The 15,097-nt window shown below is 44.8% G+C and overlaps 1 long non-coding RNA gene across 1 annotated transcript in view; it reads right to left on the bottom strand.

The window, feature by feature from the left end:
* Positions 1–11,122: 11,122 nt before the first annotated feature.
* Positions 11,123–15,097, bottom strand: part of LOC127528934 (uncharacterized) — a 40,315-nt gene continuing 36,340 nt past the window's right edge. The window contains exon 3 of the long non-coding RNA XR_007935557.1: positions 11,123–11,351. This is a non-coding gene — a long non-coding RNA (uncharacterized LOC127528934). The remainder of the gene's footprint in view (positions 11,352–15,097) is intronic.

The raw sequence follows: 15,097 nt of genomic DNA, 5'->3' as shown, positions 1-15,097 counted from the left end.
GACAGGCGGCTCTGGGTGTGTGACGCCTGCCCATCGCTCAGTGGGCTACAGGAATCGTGACGGGACCCCAAGCACAAAGTGCCACACAGAGACTCACAGTGGCACACAGCCGGAGACTGAGGGTCATTATATGGCGCCTTTCATTGTACAGGCTTTGCCTTCGCTCTGTGATCTTTTATGGCGCCTTTCCACACTGCATACGATGTCAAGGGAGTAGTGGGCTGAGTGACGATCTTATATGGCGCCCGACTCTGCTGATTACCAAACCGCCGTGTAGTTGGGTGCTTTTGGAACTTTTAGACCTTCGGCGCTCTGGGACTCCGACGTTCATGACGCTCACCCGGGGTCGCCCCCACTGCAGTAAAGCGTTTCCTTTCAAATTATCTCCGTATTTTGTCCTCCATTTTTGCCCCTCAGTTTTTTGGTTCTCGCTTTTGCTTTGATGCCAGAAGTTCTCGTTCTGAGGGTCCTGACCCAGCTACCCGCCTGTTCTGCTGGTCTCGTGTCTTCCTGCTCCTTGTATTTTGTGGGAGGAGCCTCCTCCACCCCAAGAGGCGGAGTCACTATGACATCACAGCTGAAGGCCCGCCCTCTGGCTGTTAATCGAGACTCTCCTAAGAACATAAAGAGGAGACCACCCAGACCACTCGGCCCACTTGTCACTTGTTTGTTCAGCGAGGGGCTCAGAGGTCTCATCCTGCTTCTTCTTCAAGCGGCTGACCGTCGAGTGCGAAGTGAAGGACGTGGTGGTGAGCTCTGCTGTTTCTTCACATTAGGGGGTTTCTTTTTGTGGTTTATCTGCGTGTTTGCCCCGGACGGCCTTTTCAAGCGCATCCTCGATTCTTATTGGTCCTCCTTTTGAACCTTTTGTTCTCTTTTCCTAATAAATCCTTCATGTTGTCACATCCGTGCGATTGGGAGACGGCAGAAGGGCCTAAATGGTGGTAATTCTACGCCAGACCCTGCGGTGGGGTGCGCTGACTGTCTCTCTCAATCAATCCACGGGGAATCCCGCAGGGTTCTGGCGCCACTGATGACGTCACTTCTGGGTGTGGCATTATCGATGACGTCACTTCCTGTACTGGCCTTTCAAGCCCCCATCTTGCCTTCCGTACCATCAGTTCTGTTTGTTAACCAATTTTTGTAGCCAAGGAACGATACACGGGCGGCTGCCCCAAACCTTTCTGATGACGTTGTGTTGTAGACGCTACACTTTGGATTGTCTTCACGAGTCGAGAGTTCTCATCTCCCTCGTAGGATATTCTTTGTTGATTTGGACGCCATATTGCAGTTTCTGAGCTCCTCCTCTTTTAGGCCTGCAGCCTGCCGGTGGTAGTTTGGGGCTGGCGGACTCGGGGCCCAGTGAGGGTCCTGGCATGCTGTGCAGATCATTTTGGGAGGCTTCACACCTCGAAGGTCACCTTGTCTGAGCCTTCAACTTACGGCCTCAACCTGGGGAACGCTGGGAATGACCTGCGCGTACGAAAGGTGAAATATGAAGTGAAATAAAAAAGAACAAAAGCGTCCTTCCGTGACGCAGCCGAGTCAGCGCATGTGCAGTTCATGTCGAGTGTGTGTATGGACGCGACTTCTCTTGGTCTCATTTATGATTCTGTAGTTGTCACTGCTCAGGAAGTGGATGTACTGGTGGTCCACTCCTACAGGTACTTTGGAGGTCCACATCAATGACAGGTTGGACTGGGCTCAGAAAACACCGAGGAACTGGAGAAGAACAGGGCAGAGCAGGCTGGTGACACGTAGAAGACGGCGCTCCTTTAATGTGCAAAGTGGCGTCTTCTACAACTCTGTGACGGCCGCTAACATCACTTCAGGAGAGGACCACCGCGTCAACGAGGACACTCAGCCAATGGCAGACGTGGGAAGACACGCAATGTGGGCACCTGCATGCCAAGAGCCACACGCCTGTACAGCGCCTCACGGGGACGGGGACTGGGAATGGCAAGTTCTCTCGTTTGTAGCTTTGGGGATCTTTGAATTTTCAGATCATATTTATTATGTCTGATATTTATACCATTTAATATAGCGCCTTTCAGATCTATCATTTTTATTATGCCCAACAGATCTATAATTTTATAAGATGCTTGACATATGGAAGTTTTCTTTGTGACTAACATAACTCTCTATCATATAGTGCCTTTCACTTCTATCTAGAAGGGGCAGAATCAGCGGCCCTCGCTGGGCATCTTCTTGGCATTATGGAGATGATTAGCGCCAGTGTCCCCCTCTCATCCTGGGGTGGTATCACATACCTCAGATGAGCCTGGAGGGAGACCCTCTGACACACACGTGTGACAATAGCCAGTCTTGGTGTCTTATGATGCAACCTTATGAGGCACAAAGTGTCACTGGAAAATAAAAGCTTAGAAACTTACTGATGAAGTAACACAATGGATCTGGAAATAATCATTTTATCATATATTCCTGGTAATTACACCTGAACACCAGCAAAACCAAGGAGATGGTGGTGGATTTCAGGAGGACCAGGCCCCTCATGGACCCCGTGATCATCACAGGTGACTGTGTGCAGAGGGTACAGACCTATAAATACCTGGGAGTGCAGCTGGATGATAAATTGGACTGGACTGCCAATACTGATGCTCTGTGCAAGAGAGGACAGAGCCGACTATACTTCCTTAGAAGGCTGGCTTCCTTCAACATCTATTGTAGGCACGGAGCTAGACAGTCTGACATCTGTGGCAGAGCGACGGGCGCTGAGCAGACTCCTGTCAATCATGGAGAATCCACTGAACAGGATCATCTCCAGACAGAGGAGCAGCTTCAGCGACAGACTGCTGTCACCGTCCTGCTCCACTGACACACTGAGGAGATCGCTCCTCCATCACACTATGTGACTCTTCAATTCCACTGGGGGGTAAACATTAACATTATACAAAGTTATTGTCTGTTATACCTGTATTGTTATCACTCTTTAATATTGTTATTATCAGTATGCTGCTGCTGGAGTGTGGGAATTTCCCCTTGGGATTAACTCTTTCAGGGCTGATGTTGACTTTTGTCAAAAGGAGGAGTTGACAATGGCCGTCAACTGTAAACTGTGACAAAACCAACTGTTATGTTTTAGTTGGGCTCTCGTTGTCTGAAGGAATGTTAGATTCATTGGTTTGACCGAGATTTCCTGCCGCTCGCGTGAGTAGCATGGCGCAAACAACGGCAAAAATGGGACTGAGATCTGGCGAGAGATCAAAGTGAATGCGTAAAGCAAAATACTCCGCAGACGACGGAGTTTGCCTATTATCTCTGAACTGGACTATGACTTGTCAGACTCTGATTTTGATACAAGTGATCAAAAACGAATGTGAGGCTCCAGCTTCAGCTGATTGGTCCCCAGCTAATCGTGGTACTGACAATATTCACCACTTAACAATTATAAGAGGTAGAAACCACCGTGATCGCTGCTGCCCCAGCCACGTGAAGACAGCCTGGCAGCAAACCTGCTGCACATTCTTCACAAACTAGCAGCCACATCATGCAGCAACAGATGTTTTATGTTGATTTCTGTGTGAAACCATTGCTTTTCAGAAACTTTTTTGGAAAAAAATATTCAGCCCTCAAAGAGTTAATAAAGTATCTATCTATCTATCTATCTATCTATCTATCTATCTATCTATCTATCTATCTATCTATCTATCTATCTATCTATCTATCTATCTATTATATAGTGCCTTTCATTTATCTATCTATCTATCTATCTATCTATCTATCTATCTATCTATCTATCTATCTATCTATTATATAGTGCCTTTCATTATGTATTATATAGTGCCTTTCATTATCTATCTATTATATAGTGCCTTTCATTATCTATCTATCTATCTATTATATAGTGCCTTTCCTATCTATCTATCTATCTATCTATCTATCTATCTATCTATCTATCTATTATATAGTGCCTTTCATTTATCTATCTATCTATCTATCTATCTATCTATCTATCTATCTATCTATTATATAGTGCCTTTCATTATGTATTATATAGTGCCTTTCATTATCTATCTATTATATAGTGCCTTTCATTATCTATCTATCTATCTATTATATAGTGCCTTTCATTATCTATCTATCTATCTATTATATAGTGCCTTTCATTATCTATCTATCTATCTATCTATCTATCTATCTATCTATCTATCATATAGTGCCTTTCATATCTATCTATTATATAGTGCCTTTCACATCTATCTATCTATCTATCTATCTATCTATCTATCTATCTATCTATCTATCTATCTGTTATATAGTGCCTTTCACTTCTATCTATCTATCTATTATATAGTGCCTTTCATTATCTATCTATCTATTATATAGTGCCTTTCATTATCTATTATATAGTGCCTTTCATTATCTATCTATCTATCTATCATATAGTGCCTTTCATATCTATCTATCTATTTAAATGTTTTTACATTCCATGTGGTTTGTGGGTGGAGCCCCGGGAGGTGGGGCCACCCAGACACCCCACCCCAGGCCCTCCCCCTGGCTGTAAGAAGTCTGCTGAGAAGGCTCAGGAGGCGGAGATCATTCATTTTTTTTTATTTTGTGTTTATTGCATTGACTGATTTTTTTTTTTTTTCTGCGCTGCTCTCTGTTTATTCTTCTGGATTTCTGGATTTGGACTCTTCTATTGGGTTGCTGTGGACGGCCTTTCTAGAACAATCTTTTTGTGAAATGTGGCCCTTCTGAGCTCTTCTTTGCATTTTTCTATTTTTGTTTTAAAAAGAAATCTTCCACTTATAGAGATTGCTCGTTTGCCCTTTTAATTCAAGGTGAGGGTTTACGGTCATCCCTCTTCTTGTGGATCACTTGTGGTATTTTTTTTTTTTGGAATATTCAAGTTTAATTTGTGCCTTAAATTGCCTTTGGACCCCCCCGTTAGACCCAGTGAGCAGCAGCACAGCAGGCCGGTGATCCTCACAGACTGGCACTTTGTCAGTCATCTGCCTGTCGTTCCTCAGCATCATCCAATTACTTTGGCTTTCTTAAATGGAAGTTGTGAAACGTTGATCTCGTTGATCTCCTTTGGGAATACTGAATAGCACCAAAACCAACACCCCCACCCCACCCCCCCACCCCCGCTCTGTGGATTCCGCGTCTCCAGCCCACTTAAGAGCTTCAGAGCGGCCACTCAGATGATGAAGATGTCCTCCGTGCCCCGAGTCACACGAGTTTATGGCACAACTCTTTCTCGCCACTGACTTTCACATTCAAACAGAGGCGCTAAATGTCTTTTTATTTAAAATCGCCATCACTTCCCTCTCAACGTGAGTCTACAGGAGCCGCAGGGACTTCTTGGGCTTAAAATAAACGCGCGCCTTTCTATTTAAGCCAGCGCTCCACCGCAAACGAGTAACAAATAAATAAAAGGCGACAAGCGGTAACAGCTTACAAGAATAAATCTAACAAAAGTACAATCAGGCAGCGATTGGGCAAAGCCTTTCAATGGAGGACGGTGGCCGCTCCTCTTTGGACTCTGCAGGCTCATTTGGTTTGAAGTGCAGGAGTCCCCTTTGACTTGGAGGTCACGTCCATCGTCATTGTCCCTCCTTTTTATAATTCCAACCTGAGGTCACTAGCAGGACGGCCGCTTTGTTTACTGCAAGGCACAGAAGTGTAAGGCCGAGACTCTCCACTCATCCCTCTCACGAACGTTGGCCCACCCAGGACGATGGAGAGAGACGCCACATCATACGTGGAGGACACCTGACTGAGAGTTTTGGGGTTTGGCCCGCAGTGAGACAGGCTTGCCTTCTGTTACTGGTTTTGCTTTTGCTTGCCATTGACTGGATGATGATGACGACGGTGACACAGTGGACACTGTGGTGTCAGCTTGATGACCGGAGGACATCGCACTCCTGTCTCGTAACCATCCACAGATCTCGGGGGGGCTCTCAAGTTTACTCTTTACACTCTCAGTCGTGTGCCGGTGGAGATGTTGGTTTCTGAATCTATGGAGGGAAGGAGAGGAGAAGCGTTAGAAGACAGCGCCAACCTGTGGCTTGGGGTGGAAGTACAAGCTGACAAGCCCTGAAGTGGTCTCCCAGGTATGCATGTGTGACTCCATATAAATATAAATATGGACCTTGTGAGGGACCCACAACGGGTCTGTGGAAGGCTGCTTGTCCATTGCCATAGCAACCACAGGTTTGCAGCACTGCAGCATAGCGCCACGGAAACAACTACGAGCCAATCACAGTCGCACTATGAAAGCCTGTCGCCGGTGGGTGATGCAAGGGACGTTATAAATGCAGGGAACAGTAAACTTGGCCGCTGACGTGACCCCAACTCTGCCCGTTTGCTGTGGCAGGTCCCTCTACAATAAATTAACGGGCATCACAGGAATATTAATGGAAGGAATTAATAAGGAGAAGATTGAGCAACACCTGGCAAGGACAGGACAGTCACCATGGGGTCAGAAGAGGAAGGTCGTGTTTAACCAACATGCTGGAATTCTATGAGGAGGCAACAAAAGGATACGAGCAGAGAGGAGCAGATGAGATGATTGATGTGGACTTTCAGAAAGCATTTGATGAGGTGGCACCTGAGAGGGTGGGCATCAAACTAAAAGAAGTGGAAGGTCAGGGTGTGGTGGGTGCAGAATTGGCTCAGACACAGGAAACAGAGGGTGATGATGGTGTGAGGAACCTCATCAGAACTGGTCGATGTTCAGAGTGGTGACCAGTAGGGGGCAGTGTGGGGCTGCTGCTATTTTTAATATCTAGAAATGATTTAGATAGGAATATAAGGAACAAGCTGGTGAAGTTTACAGATGATATCAAGACAGGTGGACTGGCAGATAATTTGGAATCCGTTATATCATCACAGAAGGACTTGGATTGCAGACAGGCTTGGACAGATTTGTGGACGATGAAATTTAATGTCAGTAAATGTAAGGAATTACACATAGGAAGTAAAAATGTGAGGACTGAATACACAATGGGGGTCTGGAAATCGAGAGTCCACCTTATGAGAAGGAGTTAGGAGTCATAGTGGACTCTAAGCTATCGACTTCTAGACAGTGTTCAGGAGGCATTAAGAAGGCTGACAGAATGTCAGGTTATATAGCGCCTTGATGTGTGGAGTACAAGTCACAGGAGGTTCTGTTCAGGCTTTTATAACACACTGGTGAGGCCTCATCTGGAGACCTGGGTTCAGTTTGGGTCTCCATAAAGACAGGGCAGCATTAGAGAAGGTCCAGAGAAGAGCGACTCGGCTGATTATGGGGAGCTACAGGAGGTGAGTTGTGAGGAAAGATTAAAAGAGCTGAGCCTTAAGGAGATGAAGAGGAGACCTGACTGACTGAAGTGTTTAAAATTATGAAGGGAATTAGTGCAGTGGATCGAGACGGTGACTTTAAAATGAGATCATCAAGAACACGGGGACACAGTTGGAAACTTGTGAAGGGGAAATTTCACACAAACGTTAGGAAGTTTTTTTTTACTCAAAGAAACATTTAGACTCTTGGAATAAGCGACCAAGGAGTGTGGTGGACAGTCAGACTTGAGGGACTTTCAGAACTCGACTTGATAGGACTGGCAAGCTTTGTTGGGGTGAATGGCCTGTGCCCGTCTCGAGTGTTCTAATGTTCTAAAATAATAATAATAATAATACATTTTATTTATATAGCGCCTTTCCCATGCTCAAGGCACTTCAGAGTTTAAGAAAGAACAGCAGCATATACAGTATATAGCGTTATACTAAACCAGATAAATAAATAAAGAAGATTACGACAGTGAATTCAGAGAAAAGCGTAACAGACACCATAACTGATGGTCTCGCACACACACACAGGTCACATGAACATCTTGACATGGAGGTAAACTGAGAGAAGGGTGATAACGTCAAGTAGACCTAACAGCCAAACTGAACAGATGAGTTTTAAAAGAATTCGTGGAGTCAGCTGACCTGATTAATTTTGGTAGGTCATTCCAGAGTCTGGGCGCTATACAGCTGAAGGCCCTGCTGCCACCCATGGAGTGTAGATTAGTGAGGGGCACAACAAGATTTCCAGAATCAGAGGACCTTAGTGGGCAGACAGGCACATAGTGATGGAGGAGGTCACTGATGTAGTTTGGCGTGAGGTCATTTAAGGCTTTGTAGGTTATTAGTAGGATTTTGTATTCGATTCTGTCAGACACAGGGAGCCAGTGAAGGTGCTGTTCCTGCTTCAGGCTGAATAAAGCTGGTTTTTGTCAAGTCCTAAGGCTCGGCCTCCTTTTTAGGGTGCAAGACAGCGACTCACACGTCACAATTTATATGCTGTGGACCACTGGGGTGCGTACAGCTGCCCTAACCCAACACAGACAGGCAGAGACACAAGTGACACACGGCAGACAATTTTATTTCTGTGGGGAAGCAGCACAGCAACACCGTCCAAAGCAGCAAACAGAAAAGCCACTCTTCTTCTTCTTCTTCTTCTTCACTCTTTCTCTTCCTTAAAACACTGCTGAAAAGACATTACTGTAACATGGCGTCCTCATAGCTTCATCTTAGTTTAATCCTGATGCTCTGTATATTAAATTAATTGTCATTATTATTCATGGTATTCATATTCAAAATCTCTACTAACTCCTACTTTCTCTTCTGTTCTGTGGTGGCAACCTGTGCCAGCACCACCTGATCAGGGCACCGTGATGTCCCTCCATTGATGGATTAAAGGCCAGAAGTCCACATGACCGTCATCATCATCATCAAGTTCTTCCATGTGAACCCTGAATGCCATGAGGACTGATTGTGAGGTAGAATGCCTAGAGGGGGCTGGGTGGTCTCGTGTCCTCGGACCCCCTGCAGATTTTATTTTTTTCTCCAGCCGTCTCGAGTTTTTTTGTTTTTTCTGTCCTCCTGGCCATCAGGCCTTACTTTTATTCTATATTAATTAGTGTTCCCTTATTTTAATTCTTATTTTGTCTTTTTCTCTTTCTTCATCATGTAAAGCACTTTGAGCGAGACTGTTTGTATGAAAATGTGCTCTAGAAATAAATGTTCCTCTCTCTCACCTCCACTTCTCCTCCAGTAAGCTTCGTTCTCGTCCATCCGACTCTGAATGGCTCTCTGAATGGACTGAGGCGGCTCCTTTTAAGTTGGTCCTGGGATGGTTTAGGTGGCATACTAATCAGACCCCAGGTGTGGTGAAAGCCCAAAAGTGGGGCTCTGCAGCTCCCCCTAGCGGCCCCCAGGGAAATCCAGTATGCCACAACCACCCAGGAGGGCTGCCCTCTAACGTCCCGAGGGAGGTAGTGCCTTGCAGATGTACCTCTCTACCCCGGTCCTTCCATTCAGCTGGTGTCCCGGCCGGGTAATATATATATATATACTGTATGTAGTGAGAAATCAAGTATAATGACCCCTTTTATTAGCTAACTGAAAAGATTACAATATGCAAGCTTTCAAGGCAACTCAGGCCCCTTCTTCAGGCAAAAAGTAACACAGAAACTGGAGTTCTCTGTGTTTATATACACACTAGGACAAGAAACAACACTGCTAAATCTTTAAGTGAGACATCTTAAATGTACAAAAATTAATAGACCTCTTCAGGCTAAGATTCATTAAGCAAGAGAGAAGAGCAATGTATGGTCAAGATCTTTGGATAAGATAACAGTCCAACAAAGTCTTTTGAAGTTTCTGATGAGTTTTTCAAAACAATGTGGGCCTGTGGTCAGGTTGTCTGTCAGTCTGAGAGATGCAAACAATCCTCATACCTGGCCATAAGACCCATGTCTCTATTCAAACCATGTTGTAATGTGTTACATTTTAGCAGGAGTTTGACTTCCCATTCCTTTCTCTCTTGCTGTGTTCTGAAATTACCCATAAGCACTGGGACTTTAAAGTCCCTCTCACAGTGTCCATGTTTGTTGAAGTGGGCTACTACAGGAACATCTGTTGTGTTTTGTTTAATGTGGCACCTGTGGAAATTCATTCTCTTGCGGAGTGTTTGTCCAGTTTCTCCCACATAGAGTGCAGTGTCAGGACATTTCATGCAGAAAATTAGGTGGACCACATTAGATGATCTGCAGGAAAATGACCCCTTTATGTGATAACATATATGGTGTGTGTGTGTATATATATATATATATATATATATATATATATATATATATATATATATATATAGTGGAACCTCGTTTGCGAACATAATTCATTCCAGTAATGTGCTCGTAGTCCAAAGCACTGGTATATCAAAGTGAATTTCCCTATAATAAATAATGGAAACTCAGATGATTTGTTCCACAACCCAAAACTATTCACATAAAAATGATTAATACAAAATATAAAGTAAAACTACATAAAACAAATTAACTTGCACTTTACCTTTGAAAAGAATCATGGCTGGTGTGAGTGAGTTTCTAAACTCTTGTGGGATTCCACACAATGGGACGACACGCAGAAGAGCGTCCCAAAGCAATCGCAGTCTCCCAGCGCTGTAGCAGTTCACCGTAAAAGCGAATTCGAAAAGATCGCGGACATGCTATAAGCGCCTGCCATCGATGGGTGATACAAGGAACATTATAAATGTGCCCTGCCTGACTGCTGTGTCTGTGTATAAATAACCGCGCTGTTGCTGTTTCAAGCTGAATAAAGCTGGTGTTGCTAAAGTACTGAGACTCAGCTTCGTGTTTTAGGGTGCAAGACGGGGACTCGCACGTCTCACACACACACACACACACACACACACACGCGCACACGCGAGTGCGCGCACACAGTCACAATGCTGTAGTAAACACTATACGCTCGTACAGATGTTGACTATGTGAGTGAGGCATGCCAACTCAGACGGAGAATAGGAGACGATTGCCCACAATCCCGCAGTGAGAGAGAGAGAAGAACCATCAGCTCAGTTGTGATCACATGACACTCAGCAGACAAACTACTCGTACTGCAAGACCTCGCTCGTTTATCAAGTCAAAATTGATTAAAAATTTTTGCTCGTCTTGCAAAACATTCATAAATCAAGTTACTCACAAACCGAGGTTCCACTGTATATATATATATCTGTTGTCACAAAAAGCAGACACAAGAGTCATAAAAAGGTTTGAGGCAGCCACCCATATAATATTCTCTGGCTGCAAACGGATAAATTGTGCTCAGAATGGAGTCCAAACAGAACTGATCAGGTTAGTCAAATATGGCGGTATTAAAGGAAATGAAGTCATCGAGGGCGGAAGCAGAAGGGTCCTCTTCCATAGGTTCAGACCCAGATGTCACGTCATCAAAAGGGCCGGAACAGGAAGTCTCTTCGGTCATGGGTTCTTCACCAGAAGTGACGTCATCCAAGGATCCGGAACTGGAAGTGATGTCATCAGGGCCAGACGGGGTTTCTGCAAGAAAGTGAGAAAAAGAGTCAGCACACTCTGCCACCCCCTGGTCTGGTGTGGAATTACTCTCATTTAGACCCTTTAGCTGCCTCCCATGCACACATGTGTGACACTATATAAATATACAGTGGAACCTCAGTTCACGAATGTCTTGGTACATGTAGAAATTGGTTTACGACCAAAAAGTTTGCCAAACTTTTGCCTCGGTTCATGACCACACACTTAGTATACGAACAAGCCAGTTTCCCTTTCAGTTTGTACATCTTCAGTCTCTCCCTGTGCATTTCCTGTGCAGCGAGCGAGAGAGAGAGAGAGAGAGAGAGAGAGAGAGTGCGACACACACACAAGCGCGAGAGAGAGAGAGAGAGCGAGCGAGCAAACAAGTGAGAGAGGGAGGGCCACATAAGGTAGAGAAGGCTTGATTTTGTTTTCACTTCTGCTTACAGCGATCGGTTCGTAGCCTGCATTGTTACAATGTTACTTTTCTTGGCGGTTTATTAAATTACGGATTTTTTCAAATGTTCATTTTTTCCCCTGTGCTTAAAACTCATTAAAAAAAAAAGTGTTTTTAGCCAGCGGTTGGTAGCGCTTTAGCGCAAACTATTGCAGTGTTAGCTTTCTCTGTTGTTCAAGGTTTTCTCAGTGTTATTCAATGTTTTTACATTTAGTTTACTATTACACTGTGCATTCTATGGTTTAATTAACTATATTTGTGCTTAAAAACTATAAAATATATATATATATTTACATACAGTTTGTACGGTCTGGAACGGATTAATTGTATTTACATACAATCCTATGGGGGAAATTACTTCGGTTCACGACCAACTCAGTTTACGACCAGAATTTTGTAACGAATTATGGTTGTGAACCGAGGTTCCACTATATATATATGTGTATATATATATATATATATATATATATATATAACTAGTCATTTAGCCCGTTACAATAACGGACGCTAGAACAGTAATGCATAAACATTAGTAGGAACAGTCTATATTAAATGGTAAGGGACTTTGACCTCATTCTGTTTGTTGGTCGTATTTTTCTTTCTTTCAGCCTTTCTTTTGTTGAGGTTTACTTGCTGAGCTGACCGTTCTTCGTGGGCTGCCGCCGTGTATTGTGTGTGACAGTAATACTGTCTTGTACGGCTTTATTCAATAAGGGCGCACACAAAAAGGTGAGCTTCAAAAGGGCGACCTCAATTGAGCGCAACGAATAAAGGCGTTCGTAGATAATTTAGTTCAAATGGCTCTGGAATATGTGAAGAGCAACAAAGGTGCAGATCTTTATTTACGCGCGCCTTTATTCGCTGCGCCCTTTTGAGGCTCGCCTTTTTGTGCGCGCCCTTATTGAAGGATACCGTCTTGTACGTCTGCTGGCTTGTACGTCCGTAATATACCTTTAATTTTCTCTGGCGGTAATACAGGCGTGCGCGTCGGTAATATGCCTTTAATTTCCTCTCGCAGTAATACTGGTTTGTATTTCCATAAAACGCCTCTAACTTTCTCTGACAGTAATATCATGCATCGCACCGTGCCCCGCGCATGCGCACTTCACCAGAAGACACACACACACGGACACCTGGACGCACACCGGGATTTTATTAAAGAGGATGTAGTGTGTGTGTGTGTATATATTGTGGCAGACAACCAGGGACCTTGCCCCACTGGGACACCTGGAGCAGAGAAGGACCAGGAGAGGGGCAATATCTTTCCTGGGCGCAAGAAGGCAGCCCCCCTGGTTTCCATCAGGGCCCATAGATATGGAGCTGGGAAGCTCAACCTTGTGAGGACCCATGGGCACCACCAGGGGGCACGTGGACGGTCCTGGGGCCCTGGAGGACAGCACTTCCGCCACACCAGGAAGTGCTGCCAGAAGACCATCACCAAGCACCTGGAGCACATCTGAGGTGGGATAGAAGGGGCCGCCTCACTCCATTCGAGTAGGAGGAAGATGGAGCTCGGAGTGAGAGGAGGAGTGGAGGCGGCTGAAGAGAGGAAAGGACTGCGTAGAGTGTGGTGTTTTGGTGCACCGTGTTGGTGTTGTGTGCTCTGTAAATAAACGTTGTGTGTTTTGTACATTTGGAGTCCATGTCTGTCTGTGCCGAGGCTGATCTTTCACAATATATATATGGGTGTGTGTGTGTGTGTGTATATACTGTATATGGTATATATTAGGGTTCAGAATTGGTTAAAAAAATGAATTGCTTAAATGCATGTAATTAACCATTGTGGTACCCAGCTGGGGTTCATGCGGAGGCTCCTCAGATGCACCTGGAGTCCACCCGGGGTGTATAAAAGGGGCCGCCTGCCTCCAGTCAGGTGGAAGTAGGACGGAGCTCAGAGGAGAGGAGTGGAGGTGGACCGGAGACTGAGAAGACATTGTGTTGTTGTGGCCAAGGACTTAAGGGGTGATTGGTGCTGCGGCACTGGGTTTGTGCTCACCATTGTAAATAATAATTGTGTGTGTGGTGAAACCAACATGTCTACCTGTCTGTGTCCGGGCTGTCCCCCACACCATGAATATTTGCATCTAACATTTAAACATGTAATAATAAAATGAACACATACATCATGAAGTAGATGATACACACTGAATCACAAACAATGTAGAATCAACACAAAGGAATTAAAAAATAATGAATGGCATCAACAACGAGTGTAAACCTGACCTTGAGCAAGCAGAACCTGAACCTGAATGCCTTTCCTAACAGGCAAGTTACAAAGAAGGCAATAAGAAAACGAGGCCAATGTATGAATTCCCAAATTAGCCTGGCACAGGAGACCCAGACGTGTCAAAGTAAAATTAAACGATCGAAACGACTGTGGATTTTGAGAGCACTGCTGAAGAGAGACGTAACTGAGAGAATACGCAACCCTTAAGTGGGCATACATTACGACTTTTGTTAAAACTGCCCTCAATTGTTCTTCACCATCAATCACTTGATAATTAAACTCCACACACATGTTTTTCCATTGGGGTGCCATAGAAATAACAGAGTAGTGGCCCCCCGGGTCCAGACTTGAGAGGCACACACTCCTCTGTTTTTATGTCGGCTTCTCCAGAGAGTCTCGTCCTCCTCAGTCGGAGCTCAAAGACCTAAAAAAGTCTAAAATGAAATCCACAGAAACTAGAAAATCCAAATGATACAACAAAGATCAGACCTCCATAACACTCAAACCGTGTCACCCTGAAGGGACTCAGCCAGAATACGAGGGGGTACCCAAAAATAACTGTACCTGGCGCACAATCTCGACTTAGCTGTGAATTTTGCCGCTAGGTGTGGCACACTTACAGTATGCTGTGGCAGTCTGCCGAGTGCCGTTGCTCTGTGTTATTTGTAGGCCAGTCATTCCGTGTCGGTGTTTCTTGGTGCTTATAAAACGTGTTTGGCGATTTTTGTGACGGGCGATCATACAGAACGGCGAGTCTGTGTTCCATTTTGTTTTCTCTTAGCTAGAGGCTACACTTCCCGAGGCGACTGAAGCGAGCGAGTCTTCTCCCTTCCATCCTCACCATGTTCTGCAGAGGCACCATTGAGAGTGTTCTGGCCAGCTGCGTCACTGTCTGGTATGGGAACTGCAACACATCTGACCACAAAGGATAGTGAAGACAGCAGAGAACATTATTGGGGTGCCTCTCCCTTCACTGCAAGACATGTTTGGTGCACGAATTCCATCACAGTCGCCAGACACTGCTCTCCAGACGTGGAGTTTATGACAATTAAATGCAGACCCATATAC

The sequence above is a fragment of the Erpetoichthys calabaricus genome, chromosome 8, assembly GCF_900747795.2.
Source record: "Erpetoichthys calabaricus chromosome 8, fErpCal1.3, whole genome shotgun sequence".
Lineage (NCBI taxonomy): Eukaryota > Metazoa > Chordata > Cladistia > Polypteriformes > Polypteridae > Erpetoichthys > Erpetoichthys calabaricus.
This window is presented reverse-complemented; position numbering and strand designations above follow the sequence as displayed.